We start from the raw sequence: 11,743 nt of genomic DNA, 5'->3' as shown, positions 1-11,743 counted from the left end.
TTATCTTTCTTGAAACTTAATGGTTCCATGGGTGCATCCACTTTCTATAGTCCCCCTTTCATGCTGTGGCTTTCTAAAAATGAACCTTTCTATTCAAATTCAATGTGCCAAAAAGCAGACACACTGGCTATTCGAAGAGCTCATACAACTCAATAACAAAAAAACAAACAACCCTATTGACAAATGGGCAGAAGACCTAAATAGACCTTTCTCCAAACAAAGAAGACCTATGGATGGCCAATACACACATGAAAAGATGTTCAACATCACTAATCGTTAGAGAAATGCAAATCAAAACTACAATGAGGTATCACCTCACACTAGTCAGAATAGCTACCATTAAAATGTCTACAAATAGCAAATGCTGGAGAGGACGTGGAGAAAAGGGAACCCTCATGCACAGTTGCTGGGAATGTAAATTGGTGCAGCCAGTATGGAAAACAGTATGGAGGTTCCTTAAAAAACTAAAAACGGAATTGCCGTGTGATCCAGCAATCCCACTCCTAGGCATACATCTGGAGAAAACCATAATTTGAAAAGATACATGCCCTGCAATGTCCACTGCAGCACTAGTTACAATAGCCAACACATGGAAGCAATCTAAATATCCATCGACGGATGGATAGAGAAGATGTGGTACATATATACAATGGAATATTACTCAGCCATAAAAAAGAATGAAATAATGCCAACTGCAGCAACATGGATGGACCTAGAGATTGTCATACTAAACGAAGTAAGTTGGACAGTGAAAGACACTGTCTTTCTATATGTCTGTCTTTATCTTACTATATGATATCACTTACATGTGGAATTTAAAATACAACACAAAGGAACTTATCTACGAAACAGAAACAGACTCATAGACACAGAGAACAGACTTGTGACTGCCAAGGGATGGGGGGAGGGAAGGATTGGGAGTTTGGGATTAGCAGATGCAAACCATTATACAGAGAATGGATAAACAACAAGGTCCTACTGTATAGCACAGGGAACTATATTCAATATGCTGTGATAAACCATAATGGAAAGGAGTATGAAAAAGAACACATATGTATAACTGAATCACTTTGCTATAGAGCAGAAATTAACACAACATTGTAAATCAACTCTACTATAATAAAATTTTAAAAAAAGACACATTGGTACGATCCTTAACCCCAGACACTACAAATGCCTGAACAGGTCAGATCACCACAGGTCGCTGAATTCAAATGAATTAAAACTAAAATATTTTTTTCCAAAATGAATCCAGCTTTTTGTCCCAATTATCCCAAATAGCCTCAGTCTTCCCTTTTGCTTCAGTGTTGGCCCACCAATGATATATTTTCAAAATTCTGTCAACTTCTCTTGGACTAGAGACTATAGTCAGATAATCTGTGATTCCCAGCCAGGGCATTTTGAGAATGCGATGGGTAACATTAGAAGCTATTCCCAGCCAACAGGACTGCGCCTGGTGACCTAAGAATTATGTCACCTTCTCTATAACTCACAGCACTACTGGTTCAATCCCACATGTAACAGAGGATGAAACTAATGTTACTGAAAGCCCAAACTGACACAAGATTCTGCCTTCTAAGGGAAACTGTGCAAGTCATACCACTTAAAAAAATATTCTGCTCACTTTCACGTATAAAGACTTGGGGGACGATAGAGATGGAGGCTCAAGAGGGAGAGAGGAAACACTAAAACTTCAAAACCTCTTCCGATTTCCGATTCCTCGCTGCAAAGCAGAGCGACTTACTGACTTGTTAGATAATGACATTAGCCTAGAGCTCTGTCAGGAATGAACAACTGAATTGCTCTGCTTTCTGACGTGAGGGCAGTTGAGAGGGGAGGGTTTTAGGGAACAAGGCAACCAAGCAGCCTGGATTATCAAAGGACTTTTAAGCAAAGGAAAGTTTAATATTCAATTTTAGGAGCCATCGATGCCGAATCCTTCCATCTCCCTGAAATGTTCAGTAAAGTCTGGTACATCAACAATGTCACCTGTGAATAGTTTTTAGGGAGCACAGAGGACCTGTGTTCTACATCCAGGATCCTGAAGAGCAGAAATGAACAGTGGCCAGAGGCAAGAGCCGGACTTGACTGGGAAGAGGAGTTCAGACCTTCGAGTGACAACAAGAATATAAAAACGCTGGAATGTGCAGAAATGCTGCAGAAGACTGGTCTTCCCAAAGGAAATAGATAAAGGCCTTAAGACAATTTATATAAATGTCACAGGACAGACTAGGTGACCTCAGCTATGTTGAGTTCCATATTCACAGCCATATGGACCAATACGGCTATGGAGAAAAAGGAACCCTCCTACACTGTTGGTGGGAATGTAAATTGGTGCAGCCACTGTGGAAAACAGTATGGAGGCTCCTTAAAAAACTAAAAATAGAGCTACCATATGATTCAGCAATCCCACTCCTGGGCATATATCCAGAGAAAACCATAATTTGAAAAGATACAGGCACCTCCAGTGTTCATTGCAGCACTATTTACAATAGCCAGGAGATGGATAACTTAAATGTTCATCGACAGATGAATGGATAAAGAAGATGTGATATATATTATAGACACACACACACACACACACACACACACACACAATGGAATACTACTCAGCCATAAAAATGAACAAAATAGGGCTTCCCTGGTGGCGCAGTGGTTGAGAGTCTGCCTGCCGATGCAGGGGACATGGGTTCGTGCCCCGGTCTGGGAGGATCCCACATGCTGCGGAGCGGCTGGGCCCGTGAGCCATGGCCGCTGAGCCTGCGCGTCCGGAGCCTGTGCTCCGCAACGGGAGAGGCCACGGTGGTGAGAGGCCCGCGTACCGCCAAAAAAAAAAAAAAAAAAGAACAGAATAATGCCATTTGTAGCAACATGGATGGACCTAGAGATTATCATACTAAATGAAGTCAGTCACATAAAGACAAGATATCACTCATGTGGAATCTAATTTTTTTAAAAATGATACAAATGAACTTATTTACAAAACAGACAAAACGTATTTCTAAAACAAATGTATGGTTACCAAAGAGGAAACACTGGGGGAGTGATACATTAGGAGTTTGGGATTAACAGATACACACTAGTATATATAAAACAGGTAACCGACAAGGACCTACTTTACAGCACAGGGAACTCTGTGAAATAACTTATGTGGGAAAAGAATTTGATAAAGAATGAATATATGTAAAACTGAATCACTTTGCTGTACACCTGAAACTAACACAACATTGTAAATCAACTATACTCCAATAAAAATTTTTTTTAAAAAATTTGGCTATGGAGTACAAATTTAACCTTCAATCTCTTTGCTAATCTTACTTCAAAAACTATGTACATTTTGTCACCAGGCTTTTGTTCTAATCCTGACATGTATCCTCTTTTATAGATACATCTGTGCATTCTGATTTCTTCAAGATTGTTTTGTAGGTGGTGCAAGTATGGTGAAAGGAATTCACAAATGACAGAAGAATGAAAGTTGCCTTGTAATATTTAAGAAGTATGCCACAATGATGTAGACTGCAAAAATTTGAAACAAAAACAAAGAAGTATGCCAATTTTAATAGAGGTGAAATGCAAAATTCTTCAGTTATGCTCAGAAAAGTTATTTGTCCCAGGATGGGTCAGGGGAGACCTGGTTAGTCATCCAAATAAAAGAGACCTCAAGTTAAGAACAGGAGCGTTTTGCTCTGAGGTTAGACATAGGTTTTCATGCCAGGTCTGCTGCTTAGAGACAATCTGAGTAAATTACTTAACGTTTCTAAGCCTCAGGTGCCACAGATGTAAAATGGGGGTGATGAAAACAGCATCAGCTTTGGAGGATGTTGACAGCATTAAGTGAGGCAATGCATGGAAAGCATCAGCTAGTACAAGCACAGGAAGAATAACTAGTATGGAGCAAATGCTCCAGAAATGTCAGCCTCCAGGACAGCCCCCGTGATCCCCACCTCTGCCAGGGTTGGTCTGTGTCCAACAGAGCACGGCAGAGTTGACGTTACCTCACTTCCAAGCTTAGGTCATAAAAGATACTGGTTTGACATCACTTGCTCTGGGGAAGCCAGGTTGTGAATGGAGAGGCACACTTCGTAAGGACCAAAGCTCCCCTGCCAGCAGCATGTGAGGGAACCTGGAAGTGACTTTCCAGCGCCAGTGAGATCTTCAGAGTCTGCCACCCCAGCCAACAATGTAACTGCAAACTCGTGAAAGACCCTGAGCTGGAACCAGCCATTTGAGCCACTCCTGGATTCCTGATCCTCAGAAACCGTGTGAGATAATAAGTGTCTGTTGTTTTAAGTTGCTAAACTTGGGGATAATTTGTTACGCAGCAGTAGCTAACTAATACAGCAAGTGCTCAGTAACCATTAGCCTGCTTGCTGCTTGCCCACAGATATGGACCACTGGCGACTGCTAAAAAAAAAAAAAAAATCTAATGTGACATTTTCACAGCCTATTTGTCCTATTCACGGAAAGCAGCATTCTCTGTTCTCCATGTTAGAGCATTCTGTTTAGGACATTTTTTAACAGAGATCTTGACAAAGTAGGGGGGAGTAGCTGGAAAAGTGACAGAATTTGAAATCACACCATTTTAGGAACAAGTGAAGGAATTGGATAGTACATGGCTTTTCACGTCTTTCATATCCTAAAGACATGGAAGTTGAGGGGTGTGCTGACCTGCAAGATTTGCAAGGATGTCACGTGCAAAGGGTAGGAGAAGACACATTTGTGTTCCTTCAGAAGTCCAACTGCCAAGGCTAATCCATGAAAGTTACAGCCAGAGCAGTGTAAACTCAACCAAAGAGAACATTCCAATGCCTGCGATGTAAGAACACGTGCCTGTGACCTTCCCTGTGGGGTCCCGCCCTGGTGGAGAGGGGCTGGTTCCAGCCAGGGCTGCTGCAGGCTGACCTCCAGGCTGCCTGTTAGAGGAGTTGGTCTATAAAGCCCCTTTCCACTCTCAGCATATCTAAATCCCTCTAGAAACAGCAAATTTAATCAGTTTCTGTCACGCTCGTTATTCTTATACTCAGATCCCATGCCCATCTGTCATGTGTCTAAATACCCACGCCTTTGGCTGGCTTATTAATTCAGTGTCACTATAGGGTCCTTACTCCTGTCCTCCCCCTCAAGATCCACTTGTCTCTCCCTTCTGACCATTTTGCAGCTTCCTTTTACTTTTTGCCAGTTTAATGTATATTCTTCGGCTTATAATAATGCTCGTTCTTACAGAGCGGCCAATATTTCTTTTCTTTTTCTAAAAAGAAAATAAGTATGTTTCCATATGTATTATGGACCAAATTGTTTCCCCCTAAAGTTTGCACATTGAAGTCCCAATCCCCAGAATATGACTGCACTGGAGAGAGGGCCCTTAAAGAGGTAATAAAGGTAAAATCAGAAGAGGAAATTTGGACACAGATATGTACAGACAGAGGAAAGACTATGTGAGGACACAGTGAGAAGGTGGCCGTCTGCAAGCCAAGGGGAGAGGCCTCAGAAGAACCAAACTTGCTGACACCTTGATCTTAGAATTCCGGCCTCTAGAATTGTGAGAAAATAATTTTCTCTGGTTTAAGCCATTCCGTCTGTGGTATTCCGTTATGACAGCCCTAGCAAGCGAATACAGCAGCCTAATTCTGTAAATGGACTCTGTGTCAGCACTGGAAGCATGCTGTCCTGCCCCACCCCAGGGAACACTGTCTGCACTTCTGATAAACACCAGGCCTGCCGCCTGAGCCCACTCCCATGCTGGATCTCTTTCCAAAATGCCATATGTCTTTATCATTTCTCCAGATATAACTTATCATGCTTTCTCTCTGATTCTTTGGTGCCAGCCTTCCCCACCAAAATGTATTCACTAGAGCATAGCAGGAATTGTCTATTTAAACGATGTGAAAGAACTCAAGAACGTAACCTTCTGATTCCAAAAAGCAAGAAGAGGTACTCAAGAGCTTAGTAAAATATTTGTAGATGACGTTACTCTAATTGGAAATTCATTTTCCCATAGGTAGCTTTTCAAAGCTTCTTTTTGGCTTCCACTGAATCAATGGTTATGTAAAGATTTAGGTTCAAAATATGAACTCTCACCTATATGAACATTCAGTAACATGACTGCCTTAGTCAAGACTCTGGGTTGCAAGTGGGAGAAGTGTGCCTGGGCTGCTGGGACTCTGGTGAGGCCAGTGCTTTTAGCTACGTTTTCACATATTCGTTCTCAGTTGTCAATAGTGTCAGGCAGAGTGGGAGCCACTGTCCTCCATGAGTAATACTGGGGAGGTAGTGATGGCAAGTAGGAAAGGGGGGATACTCCCCGGATGCCTCCTAGCTATTTCCTACACATCCTTCAGCTTCAACATCATTTCCCCAGAGTTGCCTTCTCTGCCTTTCCAGCTAAGACTGGCTTCCCTGTTAAGTGCCTCCATAGCAACCTGTACTTCTCCAGAGACTTCTGAACTCTTGAAATTATTTTTTCATTTGATTCCCATTAGACTATTAATTCCTAGATAGCAAAGAGTGTCATCAAGTCTGTGTCTATCCCCAGTGCCTAGCTGAGTGCCTGGGTCAAATCCACTGACGAGTGGGATAACAGCAGAGTTAACTCTGCAGCAGCTGCAGTCTGCTCAGACCAGATCTAGCAACTGAAGGTAGACGTGGTGGCCCCTGCAGAACCTGATCCTGGGATGATCTCATTCAGTCTCTCCCTCTCTGTTCAAGTGGCCAAGGGGAGCACCATCCCCATTGTGGTTTTGAGAGAGTCCAAAGAACCAGGCACGAACCTCTCTGTGCTGTAGGGAGGTTAAAAGAGACGCAGGAGGTAGAGGAGGTGCAGGAAAGAAGGATGGAGAACGTGGAGAAACGGAGGAAAATAATACTGGCCTTACAACTGGGAAGTCCAGTACTTCTATAGAGTATAATGAGGAGAGCAGCATCTTGTGAGCAGTAATACTTTGATGATACAGCAGTTATATTCAAGGGTTCACTTTCCTTAAAACTGCCATTTTCCAGAACCTCTGGCTTTTCTAGGTCCAGAATAAGTCAGAACTCGCTTCTCCTCTGTCTGTGCTCATGTAGCATCTTGTACATTTCTTTGGCGTAATTATTAAAGTATCTAGATGCTCCAGTGGGATGGGAACTCTACAAGCAAAAACTATGGGATACACGTGTGACTGTCCACTGTGAATGGAGAAGTGCCCTGAAGTAGACGACGGTACCAAAGAGAGCTGGATGTGTTCTGTCAGACTTTAGAGGATCCTTTATTCAAGGCTGGCCCTTCAATGCATAATTAGGATGTGCCCTCCACATTCACTTCCATCTTCCAGGCACATATAGTATCTCACGTAATCATTATAATAATCCCACGAGAGAAGTGCTTTTACCCTCATTTTACAAAAAGGTGGCTGAGAACCAAAGGGGTAAGAATGGCTTGCCCAAGTCAGAAAGTGTCAGAGTCAGAAGTGATAAAGCAGTCTCCCCATTTTAATACTCTTTTTTCCCTTTAGTCTCCAGCAACATGCCATCCTGTAATAGGAATAAAATGAAGAATGAAACATATTCTGTGCTTCGGTTCCCAACAAAAGATTTCAAACACAGTAGCATCTCAATATATTATTTTTTATTATTCAAGTGCTCCCAAAGGAAGCTGATACAAATGTGATAAGGGCTGTCCCTCTCTAGTCCTCTCATCTCGCTAACCGGATCGAGAAGCAGCGCCGGACAGCAGGGCAACAATTCAACCTCATGGTCATCTAAAAAGTATTCATGAAACTGGCCGTTTCCAAGAGGCAACATTTTGTTTGATGCACGGTACAGAACACCCACAAAGGAACCAAGCTGCTCGGTCTTAGCTTGCTTTCTTCTCTACCCCTCAGGCCTGGCTGAAATAGCTTTGACTTCCTGCCACATAACTTTTAGATGACCCTGTGTTCAAAGCTGCACCCTTAATGCACAGGTACTCCTTCAAGACCCTGGAAACATACTGGATTGTTGTTTTCCTCCCAAAGTGCCTACAGTGTCTTATGTTCATCTAATATAGAAAAAATGACTTTAATAACCTCAGCAGCTGGTCACCGGCAGTAGCCACAGCTCGGATTTTATGAATACAATTTTTCTCTGTGGCCACAAAAATAATGGAAACTTTTTTTTTCCTGGTAACAAATGGTGAAGTTTCTGAGTGGAAAAGACAAATCAGCCTCAGGAGAACTGAGCGAAGGTTTTTCCCAGAAATGCAGTTAGAGTCTGTCTGAGGCACACCTCAGAGGAAAGGGAGCCTCTATTCCAACAGTTCCAGAAAATTCTTTATATCGAGTGTGACTGGCCCAAACTGGTTCACAGGCACCCACTTGGAGCCACTGGATAGGGGAGTCGGTCCCATCCGAACCACACAGATTAAGAGTGGGGAGGAGTCTCGCTTAGGAGGAGGTGTTAAAGTGAATACATTTTTAATACATTTAAATAACCTGCATAAACGCATTTACAAAAGAAAAAATCAAAAAACAAAAACAAACTCCCCAAGAATTTTCCACAATCTACACCCTCACACGTGCAATACTATTGTGTTCTATGTAGTGTATTAGGCAGTAGGGTTAAAAGAAAAGATGAATAAGACAGTCCCTGACCTCAAGAAACTATAATTAATCGGAGTGTCTCTCAGACACAAACCAATCAGGTAAAGAGAAACTCCCATAAAGTATTTCACAGAGGAAATTTAACATGGGGAAGTAGTGACAAAGATGCTCTAAAGAGAAAAACAAAAGGAAGAATGGGGGAGACTGCAGAGGCAAAGAGGAAGCAAGGGCAATACCTACAGGTAAGAGGCTGCTAACTGCCCTGGGCAGCAGCCCCACGCAGGTGAGACGGGCTGGAGGGCGGGGAGGTAATCACAGTCAGCTCTGGGGATGCTGAAGCGGTGGTGCACTGGCCAGCGGTGGGACTGCTGACAGGTGCAGCTTCAGTCGAAATCACCGCTACCCTGCACAGTACATCATTACATACCTATACCTGCATCACTACATCACCGCACCGGACATCAATACATGTCTATACCTGCATCACTACAGCACTGCACTGTACATCACTGCGTGTCTATACCTACATCACTACAGCACTGCACTGTACATCACTGCATGTCTATACCTACATCACTACAGCACTGCACTGTACATCACTGCGTGTCTATACCTACATCACTACAGCACTGCACTGTACATCACTGCATATCTATATCTACATCACTACAGCACTGCACCATATATCATTACATGTCTATGCCTGTACGACTACAGCACTGCACCAGACATCATTAAATGTCTACACTTGCATCAACATGTCTATACTTTTACCAATACAGCACTGCACTGTGTATCATTACACATCTATACCTACACCACTAAAGCAAAGTACCATACATTATTACATATCTATACTTGCATCAATGTCTATACCTGTACCACTATAGCACTCCACCATGTATCATTGCATGTCTATACCTCTAACAGTACAGCACTGCACAGTGCATCATTACATGTTTACACCTGCATCACAACAGCACTGCACCACACATAATTACATGTCTACACCTGCAACATGTCTATTCCTGTACCACTACAGCACTGCAACATACATCATTACATGTCTCTACCTGCATCACTACAGCACTGCACTGTACACCACATATCTATACCTCCACGAATATAGCACTGTACCTTACACTATTACATGTCTATATCTGCACCACTACAGCACTGCACCTTACATCATTACATGTCTACACCTGTACCACTACAGCACTGCACTGTATATCATGACATGCCTATACCTGCATCAACATGTCTACTCTTTTACCACTACAGCACTGCACCATGTGTCATTACACTTCTATACCTATACCCCTACAGTACTGCACGGTACATCATTACATGTCTATACCTGCATTAATATGTCTATACCTGTACCACTACAGCACTGCACCTTACAGCAATACATGTCTATACCTGCATCACTACAGCACTGGACCGTACATCAATACATGTCTATATCTGCATTAACATGTTTATACCTGTACCACCACAGCACTGCAGTGTACATCATTACGTATCTGTACCTACATCAGTATGTCTATACCTACTCCACTAGAGCACTGCACCGTACATCATTACATGTCTATACCTGCATCAACATGTCTATTCCTGCACCACTACAGCACTGCAGCGTCCATCATTCGGTCTATACCTGCACCATTACAGCATTGCACCATACATCATTACATGTCTATAACTGCACCACTACTGACCTGCACTGTACATCATTACATGTCTCTAGCAGTAGCACTACAGCACTGCACCGTACATCATTACATGTCTATACCTGCATCAATATGTCTATACCTGTACCACTGTAGCAGTCCACCGGCTATCACTGCATGTCTATACCTCTACTAGTACTGCACTGCACCATACATCATTATATGTCTATACCTGTACCAGTACAGCACAGCACCATACATCATTAAACATCTATACGTGCTTCAACATGTCTATAACTGTACCACTATAGCACTCCACCGTATATCATCGCCTGTCTATACCTGTACCAGTATAACACTGCACCATACATCATTACATGTCTATACCTGTATCACTACAGCACTGCACCGCACATAATTACATGTCTATACCTGCACCACTACAGCACTACACCGTACATCAACACAGGTCTATACTTGCATCACTGCAGCACAGCACCGGATATCATTATATGTCTATACCTGAATCACTACAGCACTGCAACATACATCATTACATATCTATACCTTCTGCACTGCAGAAGTACACCATACAACCCTGCACGTCTATACCTGCAGCACTACAGCACTACACGATAAATCGTTACATGTCTACACTTGCATGACTACAGCACTGCACTGTACATTATGTCTATATCTCTTGCAGTACAGCACTGCACCGTACACCATTACATGTCTACACCTGCATCACTACAGCACTGGACTGTACATCATTACATGTCTACAGCTGCATCAACTTGTCTATACCTGTAGCACTACAGGACTGCACCGTATATTGCTACATATCTATACCTGCACCACCAGAGAACTGCACTGTACATCACTACATGTCTATACCTGCACCACTACAGCACTGCACCTTACAGCATTACATGTCTATACCTCCACCACTGCAGCACTGCACTGTACATCATTACATGTCTACACCTGCATCACTACAGAACTGGACCGTACATCAGTACATATCTATACCTGTTCCACTACAGCAATGCAACATGCATTGTTACATTCCCCTACATGCACCACTGCAGCACTGCAGCCTACATCAATACATGTCTATACCTGCATCAACATGCCTTAGCTGTACCATTACAGCACTGCAGCCTACATCAATACATGTCTATACCTGCATCAACATGCCTTAGCTGTACCATTACAGTACTGCACCATACATCATTACATATCTATACCTGGATCACTATAGCACTTCACTGTACATTGTTACATGTCTATACCTGCATCACAACAGCACTGCACCGTATATCATTACATGTCTATAGCTGCATCACCACAGCAGTGCACCATACATCACTACATGTTTATTCCCGCACCAAAACAGCACTGCACCGTAGGTTATTACATGTCCATACCTGTACCACTACAGCACTGCACCATGGCTCATTACGTCTATACGTGCATCAATAGGTCTATAACTGTACCACTAACAGCACT

This window comes from Phocoena sinus, chromosome 9 (genome assembly GCF_008692025.1).
Source record: "Phocoena sinus isolate mPhoSin1 chromosome 9, mPhoSin1.pri, whole genome shotgun sequence".
In the NCBI taxonomy this organism is placed as follows: domain Eukaryota; kingdom Metazoa; phylum Chordata; class Mammalia; order Artiodactyla; family Phocoenidae; genus Phocoena; species Phocoena sinus.
This window is presented reverse-complemented; position numbering follows the sequence as displayed.